The 15,478-nt window shown below is 48.2% G+C and overlaps 1 pseudogene; it reads right to left on the bottom strand.

The window, feature by feature from the left end:
• Positions 1 to 11,767, bottom strand: part of LOC122924031 — a 92,112-nt pseudogene extending 80,345 nt beyond the window's left edge.
• Between the last annotated feature and the right edge of the window lie 3,711 nt (positions 11,768 to 15,478).

Raw genomic sequence — 15,478 nt, 5'->3', positions numbered from 1 at the left:
ACGCTGGCGTGTGACATGGTTGAGACGCTTGGTGACGGAGGTGGTGGTGGTGGTGTTGGTGGTACATCCCCTGTTTGCTGGGCGGCAGGTGCCAACGTTCCTCCAGAGGCGGAGGAAGAGGCCGAGGCGGCAGCAGCAGAATAGGCCGAGGCGGCAGCAGCAGAAGAGGTAGCAGGGGGAGCCTGAGTGACTTCCTTGGTTTTAAGGTGTTTACTCCACTGCAGTTCATGCTTTGCATGCAGGTGCCTGGTCATGCAGGTTGTGCTCAGGTTCAGAACGTTAATGCCTCGCTTCAGGCTCTGATGGCACAGCGTGCAAACCACTCGGGTCTTGTCGTCAGCACATTGTTTGAAGAAGTGCCATGCCAGGGAACTCCTTGAAGCTGCCTTTGGGGTGCTCGGTCCCAGATGGCGGCGGTCAGTAGCAGGCGGAGTCTCTTGGCGGCGGGTGTTCTGCTTTTGCCCACTGCTCCCTCTTTTGCTACGCTGTTGGCTCGGTCTCACCACTGCCTCTTCCTCCGAACTGTGAAAGTCAGTGGCACGACCTTCATTCCATGTGGGGTCTAGGACCTCATCGTCCCCTGCATCGTCTTCCACCCAGTCTTGATCCCTGACCTCCTGTTCAGTCTGCACACTGCAGAAAGACGCAGCAGTTGGCACCTGTGTTTCGTCATCATCAGAGACATGCTGAGGTGGTATTCCCATGTCCTCATCATCAGGAAACATAAGTGGTTGTGCGTCAGTGCATTCTATGTCTTTCACCGCTGGGGAAGGGCTAGGTGGATGCCCTTGGGAAACCCTGCCAGCGGAGTCTTCAAACAGCATAAGAGACTGCTGCATAACTTGAGGCTGAGACAGTTTCCCTGGTATGCATGGGGGTGATGTGACAGACTGATGGGGTTGGTTTTCAGGCGCCATCTGTGCGCTTTCTGCAGAAGACTGGGTGGGAGATAATGTGAACGTGCTGGATCCACTGTCGGCCACCCAATTGACTAATGCCTGTACCTGCTCAGGCCTTACCATCCTTAGAACGGCATTGGGCCCCACCATATATCGCTGTAAATTCTGGCGGCTACTGGGACCTGAGGTAGTTGGTACACTAGGACGTGTGGATGTGGCAGAACGGCCACGTCCTCTCCCAGCACCAGAGGGTCCACTAACACCACCACGACCATGTCCACGTCCGCGTCCCTTACTAGATGTTTTTCTCATTGTTATGGTTCACCACAACAACAAATATATTATTTGGCCCAATGTATTGTATTCAAATTCAGCGGGATATAAATTTGAGGCCTAGTATTTAGGCGCTGGGTGACAGGTATGGGTTTAGTGACAGAATTAGACTTGGAAATACACAGTAGCGGGTGTGTGTGAAGTTATTCTGAATGACCCAATGTGCACCTTGAATATTATATACCCTTTTAGGGATAGATTTCAAATAGCTCTGATATAGCAGAAACCACTAAATTATGAAATTGCTAAATTGGGAATTGTATTTCAACCCAGAACAAGAAATGTGCTTGAACGGACACTAAATAACTCGCCCAGCTACAGCACTAAGGACAGATTTAGCTGGATATAAATTTGAGGCCTAGTATTTAGGCGCTGGGTGACAGGTATGGGTTTAGTGACAGAATTAGACTTGGAAATGCACAGTAGCGGGTGTGTGTGAAGTTATTCTGAATGACCCAATGTGCACCTTGAATATTATATACCCTTTTAGGGATAGATTTCAAATAGCTCTGATATAGCAGAAACCACTAAATCATGAAATTGCTAAATTGGGAATTGTATTTCAACCCAGAACAAAAAATGTGCTTTGACGGACACTAAATAACTTTCCCAGCCACAACAGGACAGCGGTAACGAGAGATTTAGCGGGATATAAATTTGAGGCCTAGTATTTAGGCGCTGGGTGACCGGTATGGATTTAGTGACAGAATTAGGCTGGGATATGGCCAAAAAATAACCACACTATTGCTGGTTAAATGCACTTGGTGATGGGCGCAGCTTGCCCCTGATGTAGTATATGGCCAAAAAATGAACAGACTATTGCTGGTTAAATGCACTTGGTGTCATAGCTTGACCAACCACACTACTGAGGGTTAAATGCACTTGGTGACGGGCGCAGCTTGCCCCTGATGTAGTATATGGCCAAAAAATGAACAGACTATTGCTGGTTAAATGCACTTGGTGACGGGCGCAGTTTGCCCCTGATTTAGTATATGGCCAAAAAATAAACAGACTATTGCTGGTTAAATGCACTTGGTGTGACAGCTTCACCCTGATGTAGGCTTTAGCCAAAAAACAACCACACCATTGAGGGTTAAATGCACTTGGTCGCAGCTTGTGCTGGCGCACCACAAGACACAAAATGGCCGCCGATCACCCCAGAAAAATGTGACTGACAAACGGTCTGGGCAGCCTAAAAACAGTGAGCAATTGAGGATCAGCAGCTCAATGATCCACAGCTGCAGATCGATCAGTTAATCAAGTCCTTTGGAGGAGTTAATCTGCCTAATCTCGCCCTACTGTCGCAGCCGCAACCTCTCCCTACGCTAATCAGAGCAGAGTGACGGGCGGCGCTATGTGACTCCAGCTTAAATAGAGGCTGGGTCACATGGTGCTCTGGCCAATCACAGCCATGCCAATAGTAGGCATGGCTGTGATGGCCTCTTGGGGCAAGTAGTATGACGCTTGTTGATTGGCTGCTTTGCAGCCTTTCAAAAAGCGCCAAGAAAGCGTCACAAAAGCGCGAAGAAAGCGACGAACACCGAACCCGAACCCGGACTTTTACGAAAATGTCCGGGTTCGGGTCCGTGTCACGGACACCCCAAAATTCGGTACGAACCCGAACTATACAGTTCGAGTTCGCTCATCCCTAATCACAATCAAGAAACTAATAGCGAATGTGCGAATATATGACGAATATTCTACCAAATATTCGTGAAATATATCAAATTCGAATATTGCCCCTGCCGCTCATCACTATTCTTCACTAGGTAGGTATTTAGTTGTTTCACAGCAATTAACGCAAAATGAAGGTGAACTTTTTTTTTATATTAATTTAGATTTTTCTGTAAAACCGGAAGTTACCAGATAAACAACATTGAATACTTCTACGCTGGTCCTGTAATCTGTACAGATACATTGTGGGTGGCCCTGATGTTCAATTAGACCCAGACCTCAACAATTAAGGACATTTGGATTTTTCGGCAACCTTTTTAGTAGGATTTTTTTCAGGCACCATTTCAGATGTGCAGGAGCTTTCATGTGTAAAAACATAAGAAAAGAAAAAGAAAAGAAAAGACAGTGCTAGGAAAGATTTCAAAACTTTTATTTTGCTGAATAGAAGTTCAGGGAAAGGACAGGGAGGAATCATCCACAGCGTTTCTGTAGAACAGGGTTCAGTCGGGGAGGTGACAGCCTGGGGAACAGGAACAATCCTATTACACCTTGCTGCACTGACTGCGGAGCCACATTGCCATCATACAGCTCTGTAATTCCAGCAAACCGGTCTTGTTATTGGGGTACAAGTGCTGTGTGATACCGCCATTAACAGGGTTATTACAGGGAAATATTTCTACGTCTTATTTGCCCTTGTGCGGGGCAGTTATATGTTCTAAAGCAGTTTTTTATGTGTAATAGTGGGGAAAAAACGGCTTATTAGCTGTTGTGTGGTGAAGTGAGAAAATTACAGACTTTTTTGGGGTGTTTTAATTTCCTTTTATTTATTTATTTGATCTAACAGTATGTCAGACAGAGAAGAAGGGGGCAGAGGCCTAAATATATCTGGCGCAGGCAGAGGTCGCAGCAGAGTAAGGGGCCGTGGCAGCAGGAGTCGCAGCGAGAGGCCTGAGCTCACGGTGTCATCTAGCGGTCGTGTCTTGACCAGCAACCCAGCGGTTCTTGAATGGTTGGCTCAGTCATCTACTTTGTCTCAAGTGACATCAGACACCCCCAGCCAAGAGTCGGTGGGTTTGTCCAACACAACCCTTAGTTGGTATGGCCCAGGAGCAGGCCCTGTGCCCTCACCTGTCCTCATCCTGCCTCTGTCCTTTTCTGTTCCCTCAGCCAGAGAAGTATTGTATGCTGTGGGCTCAGCTCCACTACACAGCGAGGACGAAGTACTAGAGGACAGTCAGCACCTCCTGGCCAACCAAGATGTTGAGGAGACATCCGCAGCATGCGCAGGAAAGTAGTGATGAGGAGAGTGGCATGGGAACTGGTGTTGTGAGCAGTCAGGCTCCTGACCCAGAGACCGTTGAGGAGGACATCAGTGATGTGCAGACAGTACCCGATGATGATGATGTAGCTTATTGCACTTGGGAGCCAGGTGAATTAGTGGCTTCATCAATGGGAGAGGGTGGCAGCTTGCCTGTGAGGCAGCGGCAGAGCCAGCAAGTCGCTAGCGTGGCCGGAAGTCAGCAGGATGGCAGCAGTGGGAGGTCGGGAGCCAAACATGCCCGGGGTAGACCATCCGCTTTGCAGGAGTCTACCAGCCCGGAAAGTGGTAGCAGTCAGTCAGTGCAGAGTGTTGGGGGTAAAATCACCTACTCGGCGGTGTTGCAGTTTTTTGTTAAGCGGCCGGAGGATGTGAACATGGCCATTTGTAAAATATGTGAGCAGAAGATGAAGCATGGACAGGGTGCTAATGTTGGCACCACGGCGCTGCGTCAACATAAAGTGGCCTGGGAGAACCGTGGTTCCGATGTGGTGGTCCAGCCTGTCACAGCAACTGCTTTATCACCCATTGGCACGCACCTGATTTAAGGCAGTCAAGGCTCCACCACCTCAGCTGAAGGAAGCTGTCTGTCCTCTCTATCAACTACCAGTCCTGATGCTCACCCTCCTTCTCCTCATTAGTCATTCCATCAGCAATCGATCACCAAAGAGATTGCCAAGAGACAACAGTATGTGTGCACTCATCCAACGGCGCAGAAGCTGAATGTGCTCTTGGCCAAGTTGCTGGTGCTGCAGTCACTCCCTTTCCAAGTGCTGGACTCTGCACCTTTCAAAGAACTGATGGCTTGTGTCGAGCTGAGGTGGAGAGTCCCAAGCCATCATTTGTTTGCCAAAAAGGCAGTACCAGCCCTGCACACGTATGTAGAACAGAAAGTGGGCCAGACCTTGAGCCTGTCGGTTTCTGCCAAAATGCACGGAAGCGCCAATGTGTGGAGCTGTAACTATGGTCAGAGACAATACATGTCCTTTACAGCCCACTGGGTGAATGTGGTTCCTGCACAGCCACACCAGCACCTTGGGCAGGTGACGTCGCTTCCGCCTCCACGTTGTCACGCTGTTGGTCCTGCAACAATGTCCGCCTATGCCTCCTCATCCTCCACAGTGTTCTCAGCCTCTATTGCAGGGACAATTCACAGTGCTCCTCCAGCATACCACATGTGCAGGGCACAGCAGTGTAATGCTGTTCTGCACCTTGTTTTTCTGGGCGAATGGAGTAACACAGGGGAGGAACTGCTCCATGTCCTTCATCAAGAAATCAAATCCTGAATTTCTCTGCAACAACTCAGAATCGGAACCAGGGTGACTGACAACGGGAAGAACATGGTGTCGGCGCTGCGTCAAGGAGGGCTGAGCCATGCGCCCTGCATGGCACACGTGTTCAATCTGGTTGTCAAGTGGTTCCTGAAGTCTTCCACCCATCTGCAAGACATTCTAAAAATGGTCAGGAAACTTTGCATGCACTTCACCGTACACCGTACACCGCAAAGCACACCCTCCTTGAGCCGCAGTGGCAGAATGGCAATCCCAAACATAGGCTGATATGCGATGTTTCCAACCTTTGAAATTTCACCCTCCATCTGTTGGACCGACTGTACGAACAGAGAAAGGCCATAAACAATTTCTTGATTATCCAAGCGGAAATGAGCACTCCTCTGTGTAAATTTGATGTCAGCCAGTGGTAGCTCATGCGTGACACCTGCCATTTGCTAAGGCCCTTTGAGGAGGCCACATTATTTGTCAGTACTACGGGATAAACAACACCATTCTACTGATTCATGTCCTGGAACAGATGCTGGTCAGGGGACTGGAGATGTGGTGCTTAGATATCACGGCCACATGAGCCCTGTGGGGGCTGAACTGGAGGAAGAGGAGGAGAATATTGGAGCACAAGCAATGTGTAGCAAAATGGGTGGTTTTTCTACACAGGTGACAGGAGAGGAGGGGCAGGAGCAGCCAGAGGAGCTACAGGGTGATGCGGAAGACGAAGCAGAGGACCCAGACACACTGCGGCAGTATGCAGTGGAGATGGAGGCAGGGAGTCCCTCCAAATAACTTGCACAAATGGCCCCGATGCATACCCACTTGCTTTCCTAGTGACAGCCGAATTGTCAGCATTCCACAGAGGGATTGTAGTGTCCCACTACGTAAATATGGGCACTACTCAAGGGTCAACTGGGTTATGTTGTTCTCCACCTCCTGCGGAACATGGTCATGGTATTTTGTATTTCATTATAATGTATATTGTCATGTTATCTCCTGTGTACCAGGCCTGTTAGGGTGTAGTTCCTCCTCCTAAGCTGTAGAGGGAGCTAGGGAACCCCCTAGTATATATAGACAGCCTGCTATATGTCAAGCCTGCCTGTTACTAAAACATTCTTCCATCATTCTGTATGGAACTGTTTGGAGAACTGTATATAGTTGAACTGTTCAGTAAAGAGGAGTTCTAGTTCACTACAACAGTGTGTACCTCTATTATTCTTCCAACAAACCGGTGTGCCACCGTTACCGGCACTGGCGTCACAAACTATAAGGGATCTTGCTACCGGCACACTATACCTACAACACCCAGGGCACCTCACCTACCACCAGGCCTGGTCCCAATTCTCAGAGATTGCCCCAGAGGATCTCTGTGTCAGCCTCTCCATCACTGCTGTACGCCTGCCCAGGGTATATTAAAAATAGTGAGTACCAATAGCAACCCTTGGTCTGTTAACTGACTCCCCGTGACCTCACATTCGCTCACCCTAAGGGACTAGCGTAATGCAGGATGACTTCTGGCTCTCCACCTTGTTGGACCCTCACTACTGGTCTAAAATGGGGGCTTTTTTTAAACCCACTGAGAGGGAGTACAAACTGAACTACAGATGTAGCAGGGGTAACACACAACCTCTTAACTCCAATTTCTTAACTCATTGCGTTATCTTGAAACAAAAGCCATTGGAAAGCAATTGCTTAACACATTTAGTTGCATTTAGTTTAGATAACATGTCTCATAAAGCATGTGTGTTAACCCTGCTACATCCGTACTATAGAGACATCCTATGTAGTCAGTTGGTCGCTGCTTATGTGCGCCATCGTCCATAATCTCGCAGGTCTGACCGGGCCGCCCTCTGCGCTCATGTTCCTCTGCCATGGCTGCTGTGGTAGGCTGGGGGGAATAGGAGCAGTTCCAGCTCCATCAGCAGCTACTTGAGTATAGAGTCGCTGATGAGCAGCTTTCTTCACCCGCCTAGAAACATAATAACATATAACAGTATATAAGGCCGAAAAAATACATCTGTCCACCCAGTTCGGCCTGTTATCCTGCAAGTTGATCCATAGAAAGGCAAAAAAAAAAAACTGTGAGGGAGATGCCAATTTTCCCCAATTAAGGAAAAAATTCCCTCCAATGAGTCAATCAGAATAACTCCCTGGATCAACGACTCCTCTCTAGTAGCTATAAACTAGTGAAGAAACTACAGACCAGCAGCAGCAGCAGCTAGACCTGGATCAGGACCTGAACGAGCAGGTGCTTGCATACTTGGACAGCACCCTGCCACCCCCCCACATTGAAGATCTGCTGGACAACTGGGCAGTCAAACTGGATTTGTGGCCGCAACTGGCAGAGTTTGCCCTGAAAAAGCTGTCCTGCCCGGCTAGTAGTGTGACATCAGAGCGGGTTTTTAGAGAGGCAGGGGCCATAATAACCCCAATAAGAACTTGCCTGTCCTCCCAAAATATGGAGAGACTGACCTTTGTCAAGATGAATCAAGAGTGGGTCCGCCAGTATTTCCACCCACCAATGTCTGATGCATCAGACTAGATCATCCATGGTTAGGGCTGAGCGAACCCGAACTGTAAAGATCAGGTTTGTACCGAACTTTAGGGATTTTTGGACCCTGGACCCGAACATTTCTGTAAAAGTTTAGCTTTGTAAAAGGCTGCACAGCAACCAATCAACAAGCGTTTAACTGTCTGACCGTAGAAGCCATCACAGCCATGCCTACTAATGGCATGGCTATGATTGGCCAGAGCAGCATGTGATCCGGGCTCAATATAAGCTGGAGTCACGTAGCACCGCCCGTCACTCTGCTGTTACTAGTGTAGGGAGAGGACGCTGCTGGACTTGTGATTTCAGGGAGAGAATAGGAGAGAATCTCATGAAATCCCAGCTAACCCTGTCGAATGCCTTCTCCGCATCAGTTCCCAGCAGCAGCAAAGGTGTTTTCTTAACATGGGCGTTATGGATCAAGTGGATCACTCTCCAAATATTGTGTTTTCCCTCCCTCCCAGGCACAAACCCTACTTGTTCAGGATCTATGAGTCTGTTTAGCATGGGGGAAATTCTAGACGCTAACAACTTGGACCACCATTTCAAGTCGCAGTTGAGAAGGGATATAGGTCTGTAGCTCCCACAGTCCTCCGGGTCCTTCCCTTCTTTATGTAGGATGGTGATATGCGCCCTCAAGGCCTGGGGAGCTAGAGACATCCCTCCCAGCAACGAATTGCAAAGATCTGTAAAGTGAGGGAGCAAAATCCTTTTAAATTTTTTAAAATAAATAATAGGGAGCCCGTCTGGACCAGGGCTCTTCCCTATGGGGATAGAATTGAGGACTTTCTCTACTTCCGTTGTGGAGAAGGGTCTGAGGAGGCTTTCATTTTCCTCTTCTGATAACGAGGGTGCTCTAATCGAGGCAAGAAATTCCTCAATCAGAGAAGCCCTTGTTTTGTCACCCGCCCCTGAAGGCATCTCTGGTGCTGGCAGGTTGTAAAGTTTAGAGTAAAATGTCTGAAAGGCCTTAGCTATGAGAGGAGTCGAGGTCGTCCTTAGTGTTGGACTAGACTTTATTGAGGAGACAAAGGTTTTTTCCCTTCTTTTTTTGATTAAGTAAGACATCATCTTATTTCCCTTGTCTCCATGTTCATATATTCTACTTTTCAGATTCATCAGTGATTTGGCACCTTTAATATTAAGAAGATCCTTAACTTTACGTCTAAGTGTAACCAAGGCCTCTTTATGGGATTCAGAGTGTGTTAGTTTATGTAATTTCTCCTGTGTTTGAATCTGGGAAAGTAGGGACATCAATTCCTTTGTAGATTTCTTCTTAACATATGACCCTAGTCCTATCAATTCCCCCCTTATATACGCCTTATGGGCCTCCCATAACATTGGGGGAGAGATCTCCGGGGTGGCATTGGTTTTAAAGTAGTTGTCTAATTTATCTGCCAAAGTGTCCACATGAGATTTTGACTATAAAAGTGTGGTGTTCAACCTCCATGACCAAGCTCTATGTGGGAGACATTGGAGAGAAAGCGACATTGCTACGGGTGCATGGTCTGAAATCACTATATTCCCTATTTCCACATTTTTCACACATGTTAAATATGCATCAGGCAAGAAAAGATAATCTATCCTACTGTATGAATTATGAACATGGGAAAAATATGTGAAATCTTTTTCCGATGGATGAATGGTCCTCCAAACGTCCAACAGACGCAATTCTGCTAATGACATCATTAGTTTCCCCATTTGTTTCTTAGTGATGTTATGAGATTTTGGTGTACTGATGTCCAGTGAAACATTAAAGTCCCCCCCCACTACTAACATACCGTCTGAAAATTCCTTAATTTTCTTAAGGGCCTTAGTCAACCAGATAATTTGACCTGTATTAGGAGAGTACATGTTGGCTATTGTAATTTTAAAATTAAAGATGGTACCTTGAATAATAAGCATGCGTCCCCCTGGATCAATAAAGGATTTAATCAATTTAAATGGAATAGAGGAGCTTATGGCGATGGATACCCCTCTAGAAGCAGATGAGTGTGTTGCATGGAACCACTGCGAGTACTTTGTCGTGGGCAGTGTGGGAATATGATCATGACGAAAGTGGGGTTCTTGCCAAAGGACAATGTCTGCTTTTTTGTTTAAGAGCAGGTTAAATATCTGACGTCTTTTTTGAGGGATGTTAATTCCGTTCACATTATGTGACAATATGTTTAGATTAGCCATACCTTAATGAAGACGTGAGTATTGAGCTGTCAAGAGCCTTAAACAGGTAAAGAACTGGGGAAAAACACATTGTACAGTGAATCATAGTTGTGAATAAACACTTGTCAGCTGACTTTGATATAAGCAGTAAAGGAGTTGACGGCGTTCCACCCGGCCCCAACCCGCCCCCCCCCACCAAATGGGTAGGAAGGGTAGGCCAGGCCCGGTGCAACACCCCAACTCTGCTTGGAAGGGAGGAAAGCCTTTGATATCAAGACTAACTGCCCTATCATAAACAGAATGATTAACACCTTATTGTGTAACGGGTGGAAAACCTATAATGTTGTCTAAGCAACAAAATATGACAATATATGATCCCAAAGTGGTGAAAAGGCATTAATAACTGCACTATAATCTTTCACTCAGAGGAGGCACTAAATATTTCTCTACTATGTAGAGGTAACATCATATCAGCAGTACAGCGTAAACTCATGCCCTCTGGTGTTGATAATACGTATCAACTAACCACTTCCAACTTACAAGCACCTTCTATGATGGTGTTAGAGTGCTCCTACAAAGAACTGCTGTGAGGAAAGGAGCAAAAATGGAGATATACAGTTCCCATGAAATTTCATGTTGTCTTCCTGTTCTTTGGTGATTTCGGCTTTTTTACCACCTGCCATGTAGGAATCTCTGGCAGGTCAGGCAAGCCCAGATCTTCTGGAACTGGCATTCATGGTTGAACTTCTACAGGAGCTATACCTAGCTTATCCCAAGCATCAGTTAAGTCTTGCGGTGTTCTGATGATGATCTGTCGGCCCTCTTTAAAGGTCGCAAGGCCAAATGGAAATAGCCATCTCACTGGCAACTTGTGGGCTCTAAGAGTTTCTGTAACTGGCTTCAGTGCTCTGCGTTTTGCCAGGATACTAGATGCTAGGTCCTGAAAAAATTGGATGCGCGCTCCATTATATGAAATATTCTTGGCTTCTCTTGCAGCTCTTAATAAGGAGGCAGTGTCCAGAAAATTTAGCAATCCGCATATAATATCTCTGGGTGGGCCGTTCTCCTGTGGCTTAGGCCTTAGGGCTCTGTGGGCCCTCTCAATTATTATCTGCACAGCCCTGTCTTCCCCAACAAGTGAGGCAAATATGGCGGTGACCGCTGCTGTGATTTCTCCAGGAGGGACATCCTCCGGTACTCCTCTTATGCGGACATTTTTCCACCTACTTCTATTTTCCTGGTCTTCCAGGTGCAGGATCATTGAGGTAAGTAACGCATTATGGCCCTGTATGGCCTTTTTAACAGCCTCTCCGTGCTGAATTATGGCCGCCTGCGTCTCCTCCAAAGATACAACACGTCCCCCAATCTGCTTAACCTCCGTCTTGATATCAGAAATGTCTCTGTGCAGGGGTTGCAGCGCCTTATAAAGCGTCTTCTTAAAGAAGGCTCTGGACAGGGGTAGATCTGCAGGCTCTGTACCTTCTGACATGGCGCAGGAACTTTCACCATCGGAGTCTTCTGGTGGCGCGGCGGCTCTGGCTCCCTCCGGCGCCATCTTGGATCTGTGGGCTGGCGAGAAACTCTGTTTTTTGAGAAAACGATCCATTTCTGATTGCGTTTGGCACGATTTTTGAGTGCCCTGTACTGTATCGCTCCTTTCTTTGTTAGTTTTCACCATCTTAGGGGCTTCTGTCACCCGTTAAACCGAAGCTGCAGCAGCGTCTGTGTGGAGCTCTGAGATCAAGCTTCCATCTCGGCTCGCGGCTAGCTCCGCCCCAGAATAGGAGAGAATCTAACTCAGCGATCTACAGAGAAATAGTTGTGTGGGTGCAGGGCACAATCGTTTTACCCTGCCCTGAGCTCATTGACCAAAAAATACAAACTTTTAGAATTCTGTTAGTTAGGTGGGCGGCGGCGGCCATTTTATGCAAGGGCAGTGCACCAGCACTGCATCTGAGCTTTTGGGACATTGCAAATCACCACTTTTTTGGCAAACTACAACATCTAGTTTAGTCAGTGTGCAATTTAAGCTAGAAATACACCCATCATTTTCTGGGGTTTTAAAAACACACTTTTTCTACAAAAAAACACAATTTTCAGGCCTTGCAGCATGAGCAATTATAGGCTTATATATATATATATATACTACTGTCAAATTTAGTTGTTAAACAAACACTCGTTTGGGCCCAAAAAAAAAATAATTGTTGCCAGCCTTTGATGCAGATGTCATTGTGAGATACACCCTTAATACATTTGGGTTACATTCAGAGATTTTAAATACCGCCATTTGGTGCACCAATATTGAATTCAGGCCTACACTGGTTCAGGCCCTGTGAGATACACCCTCTACATACAGGGGTTTGAATCCGGGATTTGAAATACAGCCATTTAAAATACAGCCATTTTGGGCAAATAAATCTTTAATTGAGGCCTAGTCTGGTTCAGGCCGTGTGATATACACCCTCTACATACTGTTGTTCTATTCTACTATTTATTAAACACCCATTTAGGGCAAGATCCTAAATTCAAAAATATGAGGAGAGCGTCAAAAAGGGATGTGGCCCCGGTTGTGGTGCTGCTGATGGAGCTCCTGTTGCAGGGAGAGGACGTGGTCGATCTGTGCCAGCTACACGCACAAGTGAAACCCCTTCCTCAGGTGCGAGTAGGCGACAGAACCTGCAGCGGTATTTGGTCGGGCCTAATGCGGCTCTACGAATGGTGAGGCCTGAACAAGTACAGGCGATAGTAGATTGGGTTGATGACAGTGGATCCAGTTCCTTCAAATTGTCTCCCACCCAGTCTCCTGCTGAAAGACCACATTTGGCACCTGCAGCCCATGTCCATCAGTCTTTCACCTCACCCCCTTGCAAATCAGCCAAGCAGTCTGAGCCCCAAGTCATGCAGCAGTCTCTTCTGATTTTTGATGACTCTGTTAGCAGGGTTTCTCAGGGCCATCCACCTATCCCTGCCCCAGAAGTGGAAGAGATAGCCAACAACTTATCTTTCAAGACGAGTACATGGGAGGACCATCGCAGCACGTGTCGGATGATGACGAAACACAGGTGATAACTGCTGGGGCTTTTGAAAGTGTGCAGACCGACAAGGAAGGCAGGGGGTGAAGACTGGGTGGAAGAGGATGTGGAGGACGATGAGGTCCTCGACCCAACATGGAATTAAGGTCATGCGAGTGACCTATGCAGTTCGGAGGAAGAGGCGGTGGTCACACAGAGCCACCAGCACAGCAGAAGAGGGAGCAGGGTGCAAAAGCAGAGAGCGGCCGTCCTCTAGACAGTACGCTTCCTACTGCCCACCGCAGAAAGGGACCAAGCACACCAAAGCCAGCTCCAAGGAGTTCCCTGGTGTGGCAGTTCTTCAGACAATGTGCTGACGACAAGACACGAGTGGTTTGCACGCGGTGCAATCAGAGCCTGAAGCGAGGCATAAACGTTCTCAACCTGAGCACAACCTGCATGACCAGGCATTTAAGTGCAAAGCACGAGCTGCAGTGGAGTAGTCACCTCAAAAACCAAGAAAGGTTTCTGGCTCCTCCTGCTTCCTCTTCTGCTGCAGTCTCGGCCTCTTCATCCACCTCTGGAGTGACAGTGCCACCTGCCACCCCGCAAACAAAGGATCTGCTAGCAACACCAACACCTGGGTCACCAAGCATCTCCACAACATCCCACTGAAGCGTTCAGCTCTCCATCTCCCAAACACTGGATAGGAAGAGGAAGTACCCCCCTACCCACCCACTTTCCCTAGCCCTGAATGCCAGCATTTCTAAATTACTGGCCTTTGAAATGTAATTCCGTCTGGTGGAGACAGATAGTTTTAAAGGCCTTATGGCGGTGGCTGTCCCACAGTACGTCATGCCCAGCCGTCACTACTTTTCAAGGTGAGCCATTCCTTCCCTTCACAACCAAGTAGGGGACAAAATTAGGTGTGCACTGCGCAACGCCATCTGTGGCAAGGTGCACCTGACTACGGATACGTGGACCAGTAGGCACGGTCAGGACCGTTATATCTCCGTAACAGCACACTGGGTAAATGCAGTGGTGGCTGGGCCTGAGGCGGATAACAGCTTGGCTCATGTCCTTCCACCACCGAGGATTGCAGGGCGCTTCAGTTTGCCTCCTGTTGCTTCCTTCTCCTACTCTGCTTCCTCATCCTCTACCAGCTCCTCATCCGGTCAGAGTAACACCTTCACCACCAACTTCAGCACAGCCAGCGGTAAATGACAGTAGGCAGTTTTAAAACGTATCTGTTTGGGGAACAAACCCCACACCGCTCAGGAGCTGTGGACAGGCTTTGAACAACAGACCGATGAGTGGATTGTGCCAGTCAGCCTCAAGCCCGGCCTGGTGGTGTGCCATAAAGGACGAAATCTCGTAGCAGCCCTTGCCTGGCGCATGTGCTGAATTTGGTGGTGCAGAGACTCCTTAAAAATTACCAGGATATGTCAGAGCTGCTGCATAAAGTGCGGGCCGTTTGTGTGCGCTTTTGGTGTTCTCACCCTGCTGCTGCTGCTCGCCTGTCAGCGCTGCAGCGTAACTTCGGCCTTCCCGCTCACCGTTTGATATGCGACGTGCCCACAAGGTGGAACTCCACCTTGCACATGCTGGCCAGACTGTACGAGCAGCAGCAGGCGATAGTGGAGTTTCAGCTGCAGCACGAACGGGTGAGTCGCACTGCGGAGCAGCACCACTTCATCACCAATGACTGGGCCTCCAAGCGAGACCTGTGTTCCTTGTTGCACTGTTTCAAGTACTCCACCAACATGGCCAGTGCTGATAACGCCGGTCTCAGCGTTACTATCCCACTTCTATGCCTCCTTGAAAAAACGTTCCTGGCGATGATGGAAGAGGATGTGGCACAGGAGGAGGAGGAAGAGGGATCATTTTGTAGGGTTTCCGGCCAGTCATTCCCAAGTGGCTCCGAGGATGGGTTCCTGCACCCACAAACCCAAGGTACACAATTTTCCAGCCAGGGCACAGTTCTGGAGGATGACGAGGTGGAGGATGAGGAGGAGGAGGAGGAGAAGGAGGAGGAGGAACCATGTTCACAGCAGGGTCGCACCAAGTCCAGCTCATGGCCATCACTGGTGCGTGGATGGGGGGATACAGAGAACACAGAGAATACACCTCCCACAGAGGACAGCTTGTCGTTGCCTCTGGGCAGCCTGGCACACATGAGCGATTACATGCTGCAGTGTCTGCAACGACCGCTGAGTTGTCCACATTCTAACTTGTGCTGATTACTGGGTGGCCAC

This window comes from Bufo gargarizans, chromosome 1 (assembly GCF_014858855.1).
Source record: "Bufo gargarizans isolate SCDJY-AF-19 chromosome 1, ASM1485885v1, whole genome shotgun sequence".
NCBI classification, from domain to species: domain Eukaryota; kingdom Metazoa; phylum Chordata; class Amphibia; order Anura; family Bufonidae; genus Bufo; species Bufo gargarizans.
The sequence above is the reverse complement of the archived record's forward strand: the minus strand, read 5'-3'. Positions and strand labels throughout refer to the sequence as shown.